General features: G+C 39.8%; 1 long non-coding RNA gene across 1 annotated transcript in view; it reads left to right on the forward strand.

Annotated features, from left to right (window-relative positions):
* Positions 1-4,796: 4,796 nt before the first annotated feature.
* The window catches only part of LOC139035290 (uncharacterized), a 32,746-nt gene continuing 15,429 nt past the window's right edge, over positions 4,797-22,113 (forward strand). The window contains exon 1 of the long non-coding RNA XR_011487960.1: positions 4,797-4,865. This is a non-coding gene — a long non-coding RNA (uncharacterized lncRNA). The remainder of the gene's footprint in view (positions 4,866-22,113) is intronic.

Raw genomic sequence — 22,113 nt, forward strand, 5'->3', positions numbered from 1 at the left:
AACATCGGTCAAGCTGGAATAGTAGTCCTGGTGGTATGTGTGTGTGTCGGTATGCTCAGTTGTGTTCAAACTGTGTGGGTATCTTGGTGTCACTCTTTTGACACCATGGACTGTAGCCTGCTGGGCTCCTCTGTCCATGGAATTTTCCAAGCGAGAATACTAGAGCAGGTTGCCATTTCCTACATGAGGAGGTCTTCCCAACCCAGGGATTGAACCTGCATCTCTTATATCTCCTGCACTGGCAGGCTGATTCTTTACCACTATGCCAGTAGTGGTGGAGATGGAGAGAAATGGAGAAATTAGAGATATATGAGAAAGGAAAACTACCAGGACTTTGTGATGGCTATAGGAGGTGAGAGAGAGGGAGAGGTTGAGTATCATACCCACATTTCTAGCTTAGGCAGTTAGTTTGATTATGATGTCACTTAGAGACTGGGAACATAAAAGCACATATAATGAAAATGAAGGGTTTAATTTCAGATACACTGTTTTGAGATATCTTGGAACATCAGGACATATATTTTGAGCACAGTCAGGTGTGCAGAATTGTAGTAAGGAGAGAGAACTGGACTAGAAATATATTCTTAAGAGTTATCAGCATATACATGGTCACTGAGCCATGGAAGTGAATGAACTCACCAAGGAGAGTATAAAAAGTGAGATAGGAATAAATTGACTAGGATATAACTCTGAGGTATATGGACAAATAAGCAACAGGCAGAAGATGAAGATCCTAGAAGGTAAAATAGAGAAGCCAGAGATCTAGGATGAAAGCTAGCAATGTGTGGTTTCACAAATCAAGAGTAGTAAATACAGCAGGCCACAGGCAATAGTGTCAAATGTTCAAGTGAAAATTCTTTTAAAAGGGTCCACTTGGTTGAATGAAAAAGTTGTTCATGACCTTGTGGAGAATTTCAGTGGAGTAATAGGGACAGAACCCAGAAGTTTATTGAGTAAATAAATAATCCATTGAGTGAAGTTACTGGGAAGACAATCCAAAGAATAAGCTAAAGAGATGGAATACAGGGAATATGTAGAAATATGTGCTTCAGATGGGAAGGGGAACCTGATCCATTGTGATATCTGAAAGTTATCATAAGACTACATAAGACATGTAGTTTTATAAAAGTGGGGGCGGGAGGTTCTTGGAGTTCTTCTCTGATGGGTTCTATTTTTTGCTGAGAGTGAATGAGGGAGATGGTTTGAAAACAATGGAGCAAATCTGAAGTGGATGTTGTGGAAAAGAGTGCTAACTAGGGAAACAAGCATTGCTTGGCAAAGCTGAGACTGGACATTGTAAATATGCAGTTAAAATAGATTACATAGTCTATCCAAATTTCAGATGAGTTTTTGGTTTTTTTTTTTTTTTTAAGTTGGCAAACCCATAGTTTTTCTTTTTTTTTTTTTTTTGTTATGCTGGGTCTTCGTTGCTGCTCACAGCTCTCTCCAGTTGTGGTAAGCAGAGGTTACCCTCTGTTGAAGTGCATGGCTTCTTCTCCCTGGGGTGGCATCTCTTGTTGCAAGCACAGGCTCCAGGCGCAGGGCTTCAGTGGTTGCATCATGCGGGCTCAGCAGTTGTGGCGCATGGGCTTTAGTTGCTCTGCAGCATGAGGAATCTTCCTGGACCAGGGAACGAACCTTTGTCCCCTGCATTGGCAGGTGGATTCCTGTCCTCTGTATCACCAGGGAAGTTCCAGTTCTTTGTTTTTAACAAACTATTTCTGAATCAGAAGGTTAAGGTCTAGACTAAATTTTCTTTACAAATATAATACTGCAGACAGTGCAGTAGAGATCATGAAACGAATACTATAATTTTCTATCTCTCCATTCCCTCCTTTCCCATATAATTTATAATACACAGATGCATGCACACAAACATACACATTATATTATCATTTACTATTAGAACTCCTCAGAGAGGAAGTTCCAAAAGATGTCATCATCTCACTGCCTATAATCTTCCCTTTAATTTTCAGTGGAAAGTAGTAAGGAAATTATTGTGTGTGGTGGAATTTGTAGGAGAGTATGAACAAACCCAGGCAAATAACTTATTAATATTTTATTAATATTAATAAACTTATTAATAAATTATTGATACTTATATTAATAATTTATCCATTTCCAGAGAGCAAAATAACAAAATTCACCTCTTTCACATCCATTAAGAGATTTGCTTCAAAGAAACTTGTCAATAGAGATGGGAGACTTTCTTCCTTATAAACTATTAGATTTTATTAAACAATAACAGTATTCAGCATAATTTTATATTTTAAAATAATCCATTTGTAGGTAATTTATTAAGCATATACTGTACTATTAACTGAGCATATCTAACCCTCACAAAAACTCAATTGGACAGGATTATTCCCATTTATAGGTGAGGAAATTGGATCACAGAAAGCTTAAGCAAATTGCCCTCAGGCATTTGGCTAGTCAATGGTAGAGATGGGATGTGAACCAAAGCAGTTTGACTCCAGAAGTCACACATTTAAATTATCTGCTGCACTGCCTTCTCCACAGAAGAAATTTAACAAGATTTTCCAAGTAAAGCACTCCTGGGATGTTTCAGAAATTCAACAGGATTGGTTGAGCAGGCAAGTTGTAACACACTTAATATATATATAAGCAATTTAGTATAAATGGAGACTTAAGAAACAGTATTAAGATACAAAATGAGCTGTTTTCTTAGATAACATTTTTATTAAATTACTTGGAAACATTTGAAGTATAGAAACGAGTACAGAAAATAAGTACAATTTAACATCTATGTATCCTCCGCCTACCTTGAAGGTTTTGCCACATTTTCTGCAAATTATTTTTGATAGAAGATGAAATATTCTATGAAGTGAAACCTATCACATTCTCTTCTCCTCTCTGGAACTAATCGCTATTCTGAATTTGGTATCTATAATTTCCTTATGTGATCTTCAGTTTCTTATTGTTAAATTATTTATGATATACCATATACATCTTTCTGTAAGTTATTTTCCTCAATATTAATGAACTCTAAATTAATACTAGTAGCTTTAGTTCATTAATTTCCGTTTTTTAGGATTCTGTGTATTTCGGTTTGTCCAATAAAGTCACTTGTTCATCCATTCTCCTGTAAGTGAATATTTAAATTGTTCTACTAATATAAGTAATGCTATGAGAAAGAGAAACACCAATACAGTATACTAACGCATATATATGGAATTTAAAAAGATGGTAACGATAACCCTATATGCAAGACAGAAAAAGAGACACAGATATATAGAACAGACTTTTGGACTCTGTGGGAGAAGGCGAGGGTGGGATGATCTGAGAGAATAGCATTGAAACATGTATATTATCAAGTGTGAAACAGATCGCCAGCCCAGGTTGGAGACAAGTGCACTGGAAGACCTGGTGCACTGGAAGACCCAGAGGGATGGGATGGGGGTTCAGGATGGGGAACACATGTAAATCCATGGCTGACTCATGTCAATGTATGGCAAAAACCACTACAATATTTTATGGCAAAACCCACTCCAACTAATAAAAATAAATGAAAAAAAATGCTATGAACATTCTTGTGTGAGTTCATGATAATTACATATGCATACAATTCCATAACATGCAGTTTAACAGGAAACATAATACGTGTGCATGAACTATACAGTGAACACAGCGATTATTTTTTATGAAACTTACAAAAGATCACCTGTTGTTCTGAGCAAAAGGAGGCTACGTTCACTAGAAAATAGCTGGGGAAGGCGCCAACGACCAAGCAACATTCACTGCTAATTAATAGTAGGAGACCACACACTTTAACCCATACTTTTTAACTGATACTCAATAGTTTCACGTGTGTCCATTCATTTTCTCAACTACGGCGTGAGCACCACGAGGACAAAACCGGGCCCCAACAGGCTGAACCAATACGAGTGTGATCGTGAAAAGTCCGCAGTGGAAGCTGCAGCAGTCGACCTCTTCGCTGTGCCAAGCCACTGGAAAGTGACAGCGCGAGGGCAATGTCGGGGTAACCAGGGCCTAACCTCACTTTTCATTCCGAACGTGAAGGAAACTGAGGAACCGGGGACGGATGGGGGTATATACACCCGCCTCGAAGTAATCTCTCCACTTGCATTCACATTAGTGCCAGTTCAGTAACCTGGAGCCAAAGCATACATGATACCCTACCCAAAGCGTCGCCTCCCAGCCTGGCCTCTTTTAGTGGCGCCTCTTTGCCTTACGCCAATTTCGTAAGTAAGCGCTGAGACCAACCCAGAGGCTCCTCCAGCTCCGAAACCTGACGTGAAAACTCGCGGGGCTGCACTAACGGCAGCCATCTTTGATTCGGGCAAAACCACACCCTCGCACCCCACGGACCACTCCCTCTCAGCGTCCCCAGGCTTTTCAACCACTAACGTAAGGCGTTAACCTTAGCGGCGGTGTTGAAGAAACACGCACAGAAGCCTGACTATCCATGACCCCGGAGGTGCCAGATCCCGCCAATGTTAACATGGCGGCTAAACCCGAGCAGCAAAAGAGCGCTGACGCCAATGAAGTCATGCTCAAAAAACGAGCAAGTCGGCGGGGCAGCGATGAAGTAATCTCGCGAGATCGAAGCCAGCCTCCTCTCGGCCCGGAAGCCTCGTCTGAGGGGGCGGAGGGGCGGAGGAGGGAGCGGGAGTCCGGCGAGAACCAGTGGAGGAGTCCGCCCGCTGTTGCCTGCGTAAGCGGAGCAGCGACTCCGGGCGGCTACGCCGCGGAATCGGCGTAGGCGGCTTTGGAGAATCGGCGGGCTGCGCTGCGCCCGGGCTGGTCGCGGAGGAGGGAGGGGATGTCGGTCAGTGCGAGATCCGCTGCTGCTGAGGAGAGGAGCGTCAACAGCAGCACCATGGGTGAGTCTCAGCTTTGGGCCGTCGCGACTCGGGTCGGAGGCTCTGGACGCTGGGGGGCTCTGCGGCCCCCCGATCGGGTGGTGGTGGGGGAAACGCCCTGAGGCGAGGCGCGGCGCTGGGGCGAAAGCAGGTGAGGTGGGGGGCGACGGCGGGCCCGGGGCGCGGCGGTGGTGGCGGACCCGGGGGGAGGGGAGGCGGCGGCAGTGACAGTTTGAATTGAATGTGCGGAGAACCGAGGCGGCGGCATTTCCTGTACCGCGGCGGGCGGGCCCGGAGAGTGGAGAGACGAGAGCCGCGGCCTCCGCCGCCGGACCCCGAGCAGGGTCTCCTTTGCCGGGCCTCCGGCTCCGCGGCCCTGCTTCTTCGCGTCAGCGGCCGCTGCTCCAGCGGCGGAGCTCCCCTCGTGGGGGAGTGGGCCTGGCGAGGAGGGTGGGAATGTGTGTGCGCGTCCGGGTGAGGGTGCTGTGTGGGCCGGCCCCGGGAGGGCGGCGGCGGGGAGGGAGGAAGAGGGATGCATCAGGCTGAAGCTGCGGTGCAGGCGGCGGCGGCTGCTGCAGCGGCTCCAGTGACTGTGTCGCCTCCTCGCTCCCTCTCCCCGCCTCTAGAGCTTCTTTTCCCCAGGCGCGGCCCCGGAGGCCGGTGGATGGCGGGCAAAGCTTGAATAAGGAGGATAAGGAGCCTGGTTTGGGCTTAATTTTTAAGAAAAAGGGAAAAGAGAACGTTTAGGAAGGGCGCCCTCCGGAGGAGCTGAAGGGCTGGGAAGGGTCTTTGAAAAAGGGAGGGAGTTGGAAATACGGACTGGCGATGTTTAAGGAAATTAAGTTTTGAAAATATTTAAGTATTCTCATTTATTCTCTTAAGAAGCCCTTTCATTTCCTTTTCTCCTCCACGTATTGGAAAAAGAACGAGGCCATTTCATTCACATTTTCCACTCCCGAGTTCCATTTCATACTGTGTATATAGTAGGAAATATCAACTGAAAATTTTCTAACACATTTCTATTTGCAGAGTTACATTTTGAGAGTACACGGTTTCGCATCTGGGTTGTGAGGTCCAGGTGTTTGTTTAGATACTGAGTTAGTTTATTCTTGCGACTTTATTGTTCTAGTTCAACTTTATGGTTTCTCTTGGTGGTGTTACTTTGATGAAATGGAAGGATATTTTTCTGAGTACCCCTTGGTAATCGAAATCAACAGGTAATCTAGATTCTAAAGCATTTTACGTATTTATTAAGGTGATGAGTAAAGTCAGTTCCCTTATAAAAAGTTGTTTATAAGCAAGTTTAGGAGGGAAGTTTTTTGGCATTAGGTGCACAGGTAGAGATGAACTTTATGAAATCCTGATAGACTGAAGGATACTGCCTTAGCAGTGTATAAACAATTACGAATCTAGTTAATGCTTCTTGGATCTCTTATTCCTTCAAATAGCAGGGGAAGAGCAGGGAGGAGTGGGGAATGGGGGCAGGAAACAATCTTTTATCCCACCCAGCTGTTCAGTGGGTGGGGCTAGAGGAGATTGGGTTGAGTGGAGCTATGGAATAAATGTTGAAGCTCCGTAGATAGTTGTATGGTAGCACTGTGTCCTTCTGTGTTTGGACAGCATGACGGAGCCAGGTCTTCTCAATACAGTTATTAAAAATATCACATGCTCTTAGGCTCACAGAATTGAAGCGCATAACTGAAAAATTTATTTTGAGTTTATGGCAAGTAGATTTTAATTTGCAGAAACTATTATAATTGTGTAAAATAAAAGTGTCTGGTTTCTGATTTTGATTTCGAGGTATTTGATACATAACTACAGAAAAGGTAATTTATGTATCAGATACATATCAGTTACCGTTAGATTGTTTCAAAACTTTGTTATAAAATTGATTCTTTGGATTTGCATATTTTCCCATAGAAATAATCTTAAATAACTACATGTCAGGACTTTTGGGCTGTTCTGAAAGATTAGAACAATTGTAGAGGGTTAAAAATGACAACTCAGGTGGTAAAGAATCCTCCTGAGATAGGGAAGAGGAGGGTTTGATCCCTGGGTCAGGAATATCCCCTGGAGAAGGAAATGGCAACCCACTCAAGTATTCTTACCTGGGAAATCCCATGGATGGAGGAGCCTGGCGGGCTACAGTCCATGGGGTTGCAAAAGAGTTGGACATGGATTAGTGAGTAAACAGCAACAAAAAATGAAAGGAAGGAGGAAGAGTTAGATTTCCAAGATCTCAGTAATGGGGAGTGGTCAGATGAGTAGACCACTTGGTGTGAAGATAGTGGGTTGAGCAAGTTGGTCTCAGACTTGTTAGAAATTGATGGTATATGTATTCACTATAGACTCTATTCTTGTATTTGCCAATAGAGTATTATTATCTAATTAAATTATCAGCTGAGAACATGTTTCACATTTTAAGCTAATAAACTATCTTCAGTTGTTGATTAGAAGTAGAAACTTAATTTAACATTTATACATTTTACTAAATTTTGAGACAAACTTTTTTATTTTTCTATACAAGGTTTGGACTCTAAATGACAAAATCTATTGCACAATGAAACTGCTATAGAAAAAAATGTGTTTTTGCGGAGTAGAATTTTAAGGTAGTGTGATTATAGGTTAGGCTTGCCAGATGAGAGCACACTGTTAAATGTAGACCTACACTTGATCTCTACAGCAGTGTTTTGCAGACTGTGAGTTGAGACAAGTGGATGTTGAAATCAGTTTTGTGGATTTCTATCAATATTTTACAAAGTAGGAAAGAAAAAAATAGCAGTACATTGTAGAAATTTGGAGTGGTAAATTTTGTTGTGTTTGTATTGTGTTGAGATATAACTTTTTTTTTTTAAATTGAGAATTGTGATCAAAAAAGTTTGTAAAAACACTTGGGGATGTGCAGTATGGATTGGTGAAGTTGAAGATCTTTAAACTTTACGACAGAGGTCGTAATGTGAGGATGTAAGACCAAATGAAATTAAGTCTTATTTTTGATTCATTTATTGTGTACTTTATGTAACTGGTGTGATTAGAAAGATCTGAGATCTACTTTTCCTTGAGAGGAGGTCATCTCCCACGGTTATATAGAAAGCAGGGTGGGTCGCAAAATAAGATAGTATTATATCATTCCATGTCTCTGCTCTTGACTTTGAGGAGAAAAGAATGTTTTTGGTCTTGTCCTTTTGCATTATGGAAGATGTGGAGAGCCAGATTTTGAGCATGAGCTTGGGTAAAAGGGACCAAAAAGGCAGCTTGGTTAGCATTCAGCGTTGAAGGCCTTAGGTGAGACACACAAAAGGTCCTTGTAATTCATACTTGGTGCAGTGTAACTCTACAGAGATAGGGATTACAGATAGGGATTTGAATTCAAAGTATTAATAATAACAGAAATAGAGTATAAGGACTAGGGTGTGTAGTATAAGGACTTTGGTGTCAGACAGACATGCAGTCAAATCCTGCCTTTGCCACTTAATAGATGTATCAGTCAATAATAGGTTTAGGTTAGTGCTTCTCAAACGATGAAGGGTGTTTTTTTTTGTTTTTTAAAATTTCCAATTCACTGTTGACTGACACAATTGTAAAGTACAAGTTATTGCAAGTTATTTTTACTAACTTGTATTATTTTTACTAATGCAGATGAAATTTAAAAAGGCAAAAATAACAAGCCCCAATTTTTAAAGATCCAATAGACATAAATTATTCTGGTATAAGAATTTTCATTTCTGTGTTCTACATTTGTATTTCTCTGGTGTAAACCATTGAACAATCAGACTGGTCCCTCCATAGACTATGCTTCGAATAGTTCCGGGTTAAACCATGGTGCAGTAACAAATAGCCCTAAAAATCTTAGTGGCAGTAGTTTAAAGATGAGGTCATGCCTGTCCTGAAGTTCGTGTATTTTATTTTAAGCAATCGTTTTTTAATTTCAGAAGTACTTTGAAGATTGAGAAGAGTACATAAGTATCCCCTGAGGTTGGGGAGTAAAGCCTAATCTTGCTTACATTATTCTGAAGTGTATTTTAGGTATTTATGTGACATTTATTTTAGATATTCATGTGACATTTGCGTTTTATCTGTATTTGTTTGACATATATAAGTGAAACTCAGACATGTCCAACTCTTTTGTGACTCCATGGACTGTTTCCCACCAGACTCCTCTGTCCATGGGATTCACCATGCAGGAATACTGGAGTGGGTTGCCATTTTCCTTCTCCACCAGATCTTCCAAACCCAGAGATTGAACCTGGGTCTCCTTATCACCTGAGACCTCAGGGAAGACCCATATACAATATAAAGATAACCCCCCCCCTTCTTCCTCACCAATGTGGGATTAAAAATTGACTTTCCTGAAGATATGTTAATTCTATTCTTTTGTTTACCTCTGGGGCCACTACTGAGTACTTTTGATAGCTTCATTTGAGATGGGGCTCAGATCAAGGTTTCTCAGACTGGGCAAGAGTGCAGTTTGGCGTTTTTAATTTGGAGGGTGTGGGCTGTCTTGTGCATTGTCCAATGTTGACCAGCATCCCTGGCCTCTACTAACTAGATACCAGTAGCAGTTCATCCTCCTCAGTGATGACAGGGGAAAAAAAAGTCTCCAGACATTGCCAAATGTCACCTGGGAGGGCCAGTTTGAGAACCACCATACTAGGTGATGGAGAACCCTTTGAAAGATCATAGCAGTTGAGGAAGAAAAAAAGTCTTTGTTAAACATCTGGTTCATAATTCTTCCTCCTAGAACTCCTACCACTTGGTATTTCTCAAAGTTAGAAATCAGAATCACCTAGGTAGCTAGTGCTCATTTTACATGCTAGCAAGATAATGCTGCAAAATCCTTCAAGCTAGTATTCAGCAGCACCTGAACCGAGAACTTCCAGATGTACAAGCTGGGTTTAGAAAAGGCAAAGGAACCAGAGATCAAATTGGCAACATTCATTGGATCTTAGAAAAGCAAGGGAGTTCCAGAAAAACATCTGCTTTTGCTTCATTGACTATGCTGAATTCTTTGTGTGGATACTGGAAAATTCTTAAGAGATGGGAATAGCAGACCACTTTACCTGTCTCCCAGGAAACCTATTTGCAACAGGTTAATAAGCAACAGTTGGAACCAGTTATAGAATGATAGATTAGTTCAAAATTGGGAAATGGGTACGTTAAGTCTGTATGTTATCACCCTGCTTATTTAACTTACATGCAGAGTACATCCTGCAAAATGCCTGGCTGGAATCGAGATTGCCAGGAGAAATAGCAACAACCTCAGATATGCAGATGATACCCCTCTAATGGCAGAAAGTGAAGAGGAACAAAAGAGCCTCTCGATGAAAGTGAAAGAGGAGAGTGAAAACCTGGCTTAAAAACACATAATTCAGAAAATTAAGATCATGGCGTCTGGTCCCATCACTTCATGGCGAATAAATAGATGGGGAAAAAGTGGAAACAGTGACAGGCTTTATTTTCTTGGGCTCCAAATTCATTGTGGATGGTGACTGCAGCCATGGAATTAAAAGAGTCTTGCTCCTTGGAAGAAAAACTATGACAAACCTAGACAGCATATTAAAAAGCAGAGACATCACTTTGCCAACAAAGGTCCATATAGTCAAAGTTGTGGTTTTTCTAGTAGTCCTGTGTGGATGTGAGAGTTGGACCATAAGGAAGGCTGTGCACCAAAGAATTGATGCTTCCAAATTGTGCTGGAGAAAACTCTTGAGAGTCCCTTGGATAGAGAGGAGTATCATTTCTTGAAACAGGTAATTTAAAACATGAAATTCAGAGTCTGTGGGACAACTAAGTGAGCATAGTAGAGTCTCAATACCAGGAGAGACATCTAGGATGGAAAATAAGCATTTTAAGGTTTTTGTAAATTTATTCATTTGTGCTTTGAATTTTTATGTTTAGTAATTGAATGTCTATGTTGAAGAAAAGGTGTACTCTAGTTTGGTGAATAAATTTTTTGATATTTTTATAAGACTTGGTATTTTTAGTTTGGTGAGCAAACTTGAAGGAAATTGGAATAAAGTGATTTGTGTGAAACTTATGTGTTCTTCACAGCTAGACAGACTGAGGTTAATAATTTCTTTAGTACTAAAATGTCTAGCCATTAAAAATTTTTACTGATACTTTCAAAGCAGTAGCTGTTTCAAACTGTTTGCTAGTGTTTCTTTATATCAGTGACATTTTTTTATCCTTATGTGTTCAAATTGTTCATTCAGATTATAATCAGAGTTCTTCCTTTTTTGAGGAAGATTTTGGTATATATTGTCAATCAGTTTTCAAAAATACTAGAAATATTTTGAGTGAGGTAATTATTTGTGTAAGAGGAGGCAAAACCTTCATAGCAATCTTAGTGCTTTCTGGTTATTCTATTATAATGACTAGGGTACTACCTCATTTGTTACATGTTTTTGGGTCGATACAAGGAAAACTTTTTCAGTAACTAGTCTACCTTAAAGCATCAACATTTTATACCATTTTTAATTTTAAAAAGTTTGGTAGATATATTTATTTCCTCTTGTGATTAAATACATTAACCAAGAGGGGAAAAAAGCCGCTAAATTATTAATATTTCAATCACTGAAGTTTGATTTGTTTTCTTAATTACACACTTTTTTCATGGTTGTGATTATATTAGTGGTATATTAGTGACTAGTTGTTCTCAACCCTGGTTAGGCATTGGAAACACTTTCAGTTTTTTTTTGTTTTTTTTTTTTAATTTTTTTTTCCACTTTCAGTTTTTAATGTACCTGGAGGCTTGTTAATTCACTGGGTGTGAGGTGGGGCTCAGAAATCTACTTTTTTTTTTTTTTTTTAGTATTTTAGGTAGTTTTGATGAGCAACCAGGGTTGATAACTTCTGATGTGAATTATGTGGGATAATATATGTAAAAGTGCTCTGTAAACTCTTTAAAATTTATACAAAACCAAGGTACTATTCTCAATATTTAATAATATTTTTGGTGTATTAATCTATATACAGGTTATTTTAAGTATGTATATGGTGTTTTTAATATTGATATTCTAATTGTCTAGACATTTTATTATTTCAAGATGTTCAGTTTCATTATTTTAGAACTATAAATAGTATAAAAAGAGTATGGTTAAGCCTCTTCTACCTCCCCCAGTTATTTTCCTAGGGCATTTGTTAGTTTAGTATCTTAAACTTGTTTTTAATTTATATTTTTCATATTACTGGAGAGAGACATTTGTTATGAATAATCCAGTTAGCTTCCCTGCTTTCCTAAGAATATACTGAATTTGTTAAAATCACTATCAGGAATATTTTGTTTTGTGCTGTGATTTATATATGGGACTATTAAATAATGCAATATGAGAGTCATTTTTGTTTTTAAATTACACATAGTTTTTCACATTTTTGTGCTCTCAGGAATGTACCTAACTTCTTCTGTCCTTGAAGTTTGTAGCTGTTCAGCTTGCTGTTAATAATCTTTGTATTTTAGCTGCTCAGTCATTTCCTGGTTCATTTCTTTATTGAAGTTCTGCTCTCTGTTAAGTATTGGGTTAGATTTCCATTTTAATTCCCAGCTATGTTGTTTTTATTTTTTTAAATTAAAAAACAAACAAACAAAACAGAACATGGCAGCCCAGACACGGTGACTAACAGGTCAGGCATGACAGCAAGATGGAGAGCGCTGTCAGGTTTGGAAACACAATGCGATAGTTCCCTAGAGGCAGCTCTGAACCTACAGCTTGTATTTCATTTCTATATCAGCTAGTACTTTACTGCAGGAAGGGGAACCCCTTCCAGGGCCCAAGAGTGGGCTCTTGCCTAACACTCGGAAATGAATGGTCCGAGGACACACACGTGCTGACAAAGCAAGAGACTTTACTGGGAAAGGGCGCCGAGGTGGAGAGCGGTAGGGTGAGGGAACCCAGGAGAACTGCTCTGCTTCCTGGTTGTCAGTCTCAGGTTTTAGGGTAATGGAATCAGTTTCCAGATTGTCTTTGGCCAATCATTCCAACTCAAGTGCCCTTCCTGGTGGCCCTCCTATTGCTCAGCCAAGATGGATGCCAGAGAGAAGTATTCTGGGAAGTTAAATCCCAGTTATATATTCTGACACCTGTGCAATATATTCTGACACCTGAGTGAAAAGGGAAGAAATTTAAGTAGAAATGATTTTTGTTTTATGGATGTATAAAATAATGTGCAAATAGAAAACAACTAATAAAATTAAAATACATATTCATTGTATAATTTGCAAAACCAAATTTGCTCTGAGCACAACTTGTAGTCTGTTTTCTGATTGCTGAGAAGGGCAAATTGAGTAAACATGAGAACTTGGCATGAAAGAATGAAATTGTTGCCATTTCCTTCTCCAGGGAATCTTCCCTACCCAGGGGTCAAACCCAGGTCTCCTGCATTCCAGGCAGATTCTTTATTAACTGAGCCACCAGGGAATCCCCAATCTTAGAACTGTAGTCAATCCTGTCACATTTTGTATTAGAATATAAAAGTTGATCTAATACAGAAAAGTAAGAGTTACTTAACCAGTTGCTTAATTCAGGTGTGAGCCTAAAAAATAACTAGAGTGACTTATTTGGTAAGTTATTGTTTTTTAGTCTTTAAGTTGTGTCCAACTCTGCGACCTCATGGGACTGTGTACACACCAGGCTCGTCTGTCCTCTGTCTCCCAGAGTGCTCAAATTCATGTCCATTGAGTTGGTGGTGCTGTCTAACCATCTCATCTTCTGTCATCCCTTTCTCCTCCTGCCTTCAATCATTCCCAGCATCAGGGTCTTTTCCAAAGAGTTGGCTATTCTCATCAGGTGGCCAAAGTATTGGAGCTTCAGCTTCAGCAACGGTCCTTCCAATAAACAGTCATGATTGATTTCCTTTAGGATTGACTGGTTTGATCTCCTTGCAGTCCAGGGGACTCTCAAGAGTTTTCTCCAGCACCACAGTTCAAAAGCATCAATTCTTCGGTGCTCAGCCTTCTTTATGGTCCAACTCACATCCATGCGTGACTACTGAAAAAACCATAGCTTTGACTATGTGAACCTTTGTGGGCAGAGTGATGTCTCTGCTTTTTAGGACGCTGTCTAGGTTTGTCGTAGCATTCTTTCCAAGGAGCAAGGATCTTAATTTCATGGCTGCATTCACCATCCGCAGTGATTTTCAAGCCCACAAAATCAAATCTGTCCCTGCTTCCACTTTTCCCTCTTGTATTTGCCATGGAGTAATGGGACCATATACCATCATCTTAGTTTTTTTTTTTTTTTAATTTATCTATTTTTAATTGAATGATAATTGCCTTACAGAATTTTGTTGTTTTCTGTCAAACATCAATGTGAATCAGCTAGATCTTAGTTTTTTTTAATGTTGAATTTCACAGTAGCGTTTTCATTTTCCTCTTTCATCCTCATCAGGAGACTCTAGTTCTTTTTCACTTTCTGCCATTAGAGTGATGTCATCTGTGTATCTGAGGTTGTTGATATTTCTCCCGGCAATCTGACAAGTAGACCCACCAAAGATACTTGTTTGTGTTTGATCATGGTGCTGTGCTGTTAAAAAGATAATTACACAGATGTAGTTCCTTTTTTTACATTTCTGAAAGTTTGAAATAATTGTAGACTTGCTGAAAAGTTGCAGCCTGTATCCTTTTGAAACTTAAGTATTTGGTGAACATGGAGGAAGTGCAAAGATAATACCAGAAACATGCATGTACAATGTGTTACATGAGATAAATATGCCATCAACATTAGTACTGGCTAGGAAGAAGTGACCCAAGATGGACGGGTCATGGCGGAGAGGTCTGACAGAATGTGGTCCACTGGAGAAGGGAATGGCAAACCACTTCAGTATTCTTGCCTTGAGAACCCCATGAACAGTATGAAAAGGCAAAATGATAGGATACTGAAAGAGGAACTCCACAGGTCGGTAGGTGCCCAATATGCTACTGGAGATCAGTGGAGAAATAACTCCAGAAAGAATGAAGGGATGGAGCCAAAGCAAAAACAATACCCAGTTGTGGATGTGACTGGTGATAGAAGCAAGATCCGATGCTGTAAAGAGCAATATTGCATAGGAACCTGGAATGTTAGGTCCATGAATCAAGGCAAAGGAAGTGGTCAAACAGGAGATGGCAAGAGTGAGTGTTGACATTCTAGGAATCAGCGAACTAAAATGGACTGGAATGGGTGAATATAACTCAGATGACCATTATATCTACTACAGTGGGCAGGAATCCCTTAGAAGAAATGGAGTAGCCATCATGGTCAACAGAAGAGTCTGGAATACAGTACTTGGATGCAATCTCAAAAATGGCAGAAAGATCTCTGTTCGTTTCCAAGGCAAACCATTCAATATCACGGTAATCCAAGCCTGTGCCCCAACTAGTAATGCTGAAGAAGCTGAAGTTGAATGGTTCTATGAAGACCTACAAGGCCTTTTAGGACTAACACCCCCAAAAAATGTCCTTTTCATTATAGGGGACTGGAATGCAAAAGTAGGAAGTCAAGAAACACCTGGAGTAACAGACAAATTTGGCCTTGGAGTACAGAATGAAGCAGGGCAAAGGCTAATAGAGTTCTGCCAAGAGAACACACTGGTTGTAGCAAACACCCTCTTCCACAACACAAGAGAAGACTCTACACATGGTCATCACCAGATGGTCAGCACCGAAATCAGATTGATCATATTCTTTGCAGCAAAAGATGGAGAAGCTCTATACAGTCAGCAAAAACAAGACAGGGAGCTGACTGTGGCTCAGATCATGAACTCCTTATTGCCAAATTCAGACTTAAATTGAAGAAAGGGAAAACCACTAGACCATTCAGGTATGACCTAAATCAAATCCCTTATGATTATACAGTGGAAGTGAGAAATAGATTTAAGGGACTAGATCTTATAGGCAGAGTGCCTGATGAACTATGGACGGAGGTACGTGACATTGTACAGGAGACAGGGATCAAGACCATCCCCATGGAAAAGAAATGCAAAAAGGCAAAATGGTTGTCTGAGGAGGCCTTACAAATAGCTGTGAAACGAAGAGAAGCAAAAAGCAAAGGAGAAAAGGAAAGATATTCCCATTTGAATGCAGAGTTCCAAAGAATAGCCAGGAGAGGTCAGAAAGCCTTCCTCAGCAATCAATGCGAAGAAATAGAGGAAAACAGAAGAATGGGAAAGACTAGAGATCTCTTCAAGAAAATTAGAGCTACCAAGGGAACATTTCATGCAAAGATGGGCTCAATAAAGGACAGAAATGGCATGGACCTAAGAGAAGCAGAAGATATTAAGAAGAAGTGGCAAGAATACCCAGAAGAACTGTACAAAAAAGATCTTCACGACCCAGATAATTATGATGGTGTGATCACTCACCTAGAGCCAGACATCCTGGAATGTGAAGTCAGGTGGGCCATCACTATGAACAAAGTAGTGGAGGTGATGAAATTCCAGTTGGGCTATTTCAAATCCTGAAAGATGATGCTGTGAAAGTGTTGCACTCAATATGCCAGCAAATTTGGAAAACTCAGCAGCGGCCTCAGGACTGGAAAAGGTCAGTTTTCATTCCAGTCCTTAAGAAAGGCAATCCCAAAGAATGCTCAAACCACCGCATAGTTGCACTCATCTCACACGCTAGTAAAACTCATCTCACACGCTAGTAAAGTAACGCTCAAAATTCTCCAAGCCAGGCTTCAGCAATACATGAACCGTGAAATTCCAGATGTTCAAGCTGGTTTTAGAAAAGGCAGAGGAAGCAGAGATCAAATTGCCAACACCCGCTGGATCATCGAAAAAGCAAGAGAGTTCCAGAAAAACATCTATTTCTGCTTTATTGACTATGCCAAAACCTTTGACTGTGTGGATCACAATAAACTGTGGAAAATTCTGAAAGAGATGGGAATACCAGACCACCTGACCCACCTTTTGAGAAACCTATATGCAGGTCAGGAAGCAACAGTTAGAACTGGACATGGACCAACTGACTGGTTCCAAATAGGAAAAGGAGTACGTCAAGGTGTATATTGTCACCCTGCTTATTTAACTTCTATGCAGAGTACATCATGAGAAATGCTGGGCTGGAAGAAGCACAAGCTGGAATCAAGGTTGCCGGGAGAAATATCAATAACCTCAGATATGCAGATGATGCCACCCTTATGGCAGAAAGTGAAGAGGAACTAAAAAGTCTCTTGATGAACGTGAAAGAGGAGAGTGAAAAAGTTGGCTTAAAGCTCAACATTCAGAAAACTAAGATCATGGCATCTGGTCCCATCACTTCATGGCAAATAAATGGGGAAACAGTGGAAGCAGTGTCAGACTTTATTTTTTGGGGGCTTGAAAATCACTGCAGATGGTGATTGCAGCCATGAAATTAAAAGACGCTTACTCCTTGGAAAGTCATGACCAACCTAGATAGCATATTAAAAAGTAGAGACATTACTTTGCCATTAAAGGTCCATCTAGTAAAGGCTTTGGTTTTTCCAGTGGTCACGTATGGATGTGAGAGTTGGACTATGAAGAAACCTGAGCGCCGAAAAATGGATGCTTTTGAACTGTGGTGTTGGAGAAGACTCTTTGAGAGTCCCTTGGACTGCAAGGAGATTCAGCCAGTCTATCCTAAAGGAGGTCAGTCCTGGGTGATCATTGGAAGGACTGATGCTGAAGCTGAAACTCCAATACTTTGGGCACCTCATGTGACGAGTTGACTCATTGGAAAAGACCTGGTGCTGGGAGGGATTGGGGGCAGGAGGAGAAGGGGACAAGAGAGGATGAGATGGCTGGATGGCATCACCGACTCGATGGACATGAGTTTGAGTGAACTCCGGGAGTTGGTGATGGACAGGGAGGCCTAGCATGCTGCGATTTATGGGGTCGCAAAGAGTCAGATACGACTGAGCGACTGAACTGAACTGAACTCAACTGAAGGTCCTTGTTTAAGAAAAAAAAAAGAAAAAACTTATTTCCTAGGCCCTACCAGCAACATTCTAATTCCCTATTTCTAGACTTAGGACCCAGGTATTTGTTTTTATCAAGCTTCCCAGATGTTTCTGATTATAGCCAGGTTTAGAAATCATTTAACTGCAAGATAAAAGTCCAGAGACCTTGATAATAGCTTTGTCTATTGCACAACCACTGTAACAACTGTCGTTTATTGTGCTTATTGTATCTGAAGTGCCAAATATTTCAAGTATTTCATATATATCTTACAATAGCCTCATAAATACGTTGTCCCAGTCTAAGGCTCAGAAAGGTTATGTGGCTTACCCATCCAAAGTGTAGCTCCAAGTTACAGCAGATACTAGATTTTTTATTTCTAGCTTTATTTTTACAGTGCTCCACACTGTTATCTATGGAGGATATATTCCAAGGTCCCCAGTGGATGCTTGAAACCACAGATAGTAATACCCAAGCCTGTATGTATTGTTTTTTCCTATACATACATACTTAGGATAAAGTTTAACTTATGAATTAGACACAGTAAGAGATGGACAACAATAGCTAATAATAAAGCAGAACAGTTGTAACTATGCTGTAATAAAGGTTGTTATAAAAAATGTGGTCTCTCTCTCAAGTTCAACTCTGCCAGAAATGTGGCAGTGGCTTCTTCATTGGCAGACTCAGCCTCTCCAGTAATTTTTATATTTTTCAGTTGAAATCTATTCTTGAGTCTGTGTAACCATTTCATTTTTGAGTAAATGACTTGGTATCACTTGTTTTAGGGGATCCCTTGCTTGCTAAAGGTGTCATACAGGGTCCATGCTTTCTGGTGTGACCTGTTGCCATCATTTGTAACATGTTTTATGTTCGTGTCTTCCACCCATAGATTTAATGCCTTTTCCATCCTGACTTTTCCATTTGTCTTGCACTGTGACTTTTCCATTTATCAGGCACTGTGGCTGTAACTTTGCAGTTTGAGGTGTTATCAGCAAAAGTAGCATAATTTTTTTTTCCTTTTTCTCAATTTCATGGATAGAAGATTCCTTTTTACAGTGAATCTTAGCAACCTAAGGTACAGTTTCTTTTTCCTTATTAAATCAAGACCTTCACCTTTTCATTTATGGGAAGTACTTTATAGCTTCTCTTTCATATATGTAAATTGCCAGAATTCCAACTCTTATTCTTTGGCGCCATTATTAAGTAACATTATGAAGTGAGGGTTACTTGAACACAAGTATTGCAATATCACAGCGGGTGATCTGATTATACTGAGAAGTCTAAGTGACCAATGGGCAGGATATACAGAACAGAGGGATGAATCACATCACAGGCTGGACAGAGCAGGACAGCACAGGAAGGTGTGAGATTTCATCATGCTATTCAGAACAGCACACAATTTAAAACTGATGAATTGCTTATTTCTGGAATTTTCCATTTAGTATTTTCAGATCGCAGTTGACAGCTGGTAGCTGAAACCTTGAAAAGCAAAACTTGAGGTGAAGGGGGACTCTTACTGACCTATGATTATCTTATATATTTTTTAATTAAAAACTTGGGTAGTCATTTTAGGGTCTCTTTGCTTGGCTTTTTCCTTCTATTTAGGTCAAATCATGTTTTGTATTCTTTGCTTATGCTGTTTTTACCTATCTTGAAGTCACATCCATCCATTAAGGAAGGCCCAGCTCAAAACTACTGATTCTGGGAAGCTTTTCCCATCTTTGATCCTTTCCGTAACTTGAACTCCTTTAAGACTGCTCTCCTAGTAGGTAACAGCATTGTCAATTTGTAAAAATGTATTTTCAGTTATTGTTTATGGTTAATATTACAAATATGGTGGGTGGCGTAGTTAGTTGCAGTATTGTGATGGGTAGCATGCTTTTTTGAGCCCTATCTCTGGCATTACTACATATAGTACTGCTTTTGAGTAGAATGCTGTTTGTGTGTGTGTGTTTTAGCAAAAACACAAGAGAACAAATCCATACTTTTATTTATTTACTTTTCAATAAGTTTAAATCCTCAAAGGGTACAGCATCACACAGAGTCTGTGTCCGGTGGCCTTAGTGAGAAGGTTGCTTCGGAATTTGGCACAAACCATGCCACTGTTTACATGAGCATGAGTTGTCTTTCCCTGGATTACTCTGGTTTTGTTAGGTTTTCTGCCAAGAGTTACCGTGTTGTTCTTTGCTTTGTACGCGTAAGTACGTCTCTTGCCTAGATAGAATTCAGTTTCTTCTCAAGCATATACACCTTCGATTTTCAGGAGAGCTGTGTACTCCCTCTTGGTTCCATAGACCCTGCTTATAAGCCGGCAAAAATGGCCTTGGGCCACAGCCTTCCAGACGTATTTGTTGTTTTAGAAGTCCTGTTCCCAGCGGGCCTCCACAGGGTCCAAGATGGCCGAAAGAGAAACCATTATTTTTATAATGGAATAAATTAACCGACCTTGGTTATGGAAAAAGTTAGCATTTTCTGTTTTGAGGTTTCAAATTACTTTGGCTGCTTCAGTAGCTCAACAAGGCAGGCTTTTCAAATCTTCTATTGTAGAGTAAATTTATAAACATACAGAAACATTTATCATCATAAATTAATAATTTCAGCAGTAATGTAATTTAGTTTGCAATACAGTTTTTTTACTAGTATTTTCTTGGAACTTTATTAGTCTGCTAGGACTGCCATTACAGAAAACCACAGATGAGGTGGCTTAAACAACAGACATTTGTTTTCTCACAGTTCTGGAGGCTGGAAGTCCAGTATTAAGGTGCCGGCAGATTTGGTTTCTGGTGAAGAGTCTTCCTGGATTACATATGGCCACCTTCTGTCTGTGTCCTCACGTGGCCTTTGTGTAACCTGTGGAGGAGAAAGGGTTATCTCCAGTGTGTCTTCCTCTTCTTGTAAGGATACCAGCTCCACGTGATGGGCCCTACTCGAATGACCTCCTTTAACCTTAGTTACGCCCTTTAAGGCCCTGTTTCCCAGATACAATTACATTGGGATTAGGGCTTCATTATAAGAATTTTGGGTGTATGCAGTTTGGCCTGTAACAGGAATTGAATTTCTGTTTTCCTGTGTATGGTGGTGTAATAGCTATAGAAAATTTTTTTTTAAAATCAGATAATAAATACTTTGTTTCTACCTACCTTTTTATTAGGCAAGTAATGTTAAAATGAATATCAGTTGAACATTTTATGAGTCATGGGATTCAGTATTTTGGCAGGAAATGGCTTTAATATCTTTTAGAAGCTGACTTGAGAGGTATATGCTGGAAATAATTTGAACTCTTTGATAAAACTGCTGTGTTACGTACAGAATGCATATATATCATGAGTACACAAGGTATGGTAGTGACTGATTAAAATGAACTAAAGTTAATCCTTTAAAACTTTTGCCTATGTTCTTCAAACTTGTTTTTTCATCCTTCTATTTTCACAAGATCTCGGGATTGGATGTATTGTCATTTAACCTAATTATGCAAATGGTACTCTTAATTTCCCCTGCAGCCTGCCTGTGACTGTAACTCTGACTAGTATTGTAGCCACAAGCATATACGGCTGTTGAGCACTTGAAATGTTGCTAGTCTGAATTGACATTTGATATAAGTGTAAAATGCACAGAGGATTTTGCAAAGACTTAAAGAATATAAAATATCTAATTCATTTTTATGTTGATTGCATGTTGAAATAATGTCTTGGATATATTGAGTTAAAATATATTACTACAGTGGAGTTTTTGTTGTTGTTCAGTTGCTAAGTTGTGTCTGACTCTTGGTGACATTGTGGACTGCAGCACACCAGGCTTCCATGTCCTTCACTATCTCCTGGAGTTTGCTCAGACTCATGTCCATTGAGTCGGTGATGCCATCTGATTGTGTTTACTTGTTTGTTTTTACTTTTTTAAATGTGGCTTTTAGAAAATTTAAAATTACATATATGACTTGTGTTATATTTCTAACAAACAGAGCTGATTTAGTCTGTTAAAAACTCAGCTGCCTACTGAGATAACACATTTTATCTTTGAATAGCTGTCACTATTAATTTTTTTCTTCCTATTTTTATATATATCTGTCTTGATATTTGCATTCTGACATTCTCATTTATTCCCTAGGACCAAAAAGATAAGTCTGATTTCTCTTTTTAATATTTTTGCTTAGTAGTTTGGAGACAACTATCTTTTATTGTGACTTTTAGTCTTTCCATTTCCTTTAGCAACGTTTATATGGTAGGGAGTCATATCCCTCCAGCCATTTTTACTCCCCTTTGAACTTCATTTGGTATATATCCCTGCTAATACCAGGAAATGAAATGAATATCTTGTGATCTTAAAATTGCAGATTGAATCAATCTTTTGTGACCTTCTACGTGCTATATAAATCTGTTAA

Source organism: Odocoileus virginianus, chromosome 1, assembly GCF_023699985.2.
Source record: "Odocoileus virginianus isolate 20LAN1187 ecotype Illinois chromosome 1, Ovbor_1.2, whole genome shotgun sequence".
Lineage (NCBI taxonomy): Eukaryota > Metazoa > Chordata > Mammalia > Artiodactyla > Cervidae > Odocoileus > Odocoileus virginianus.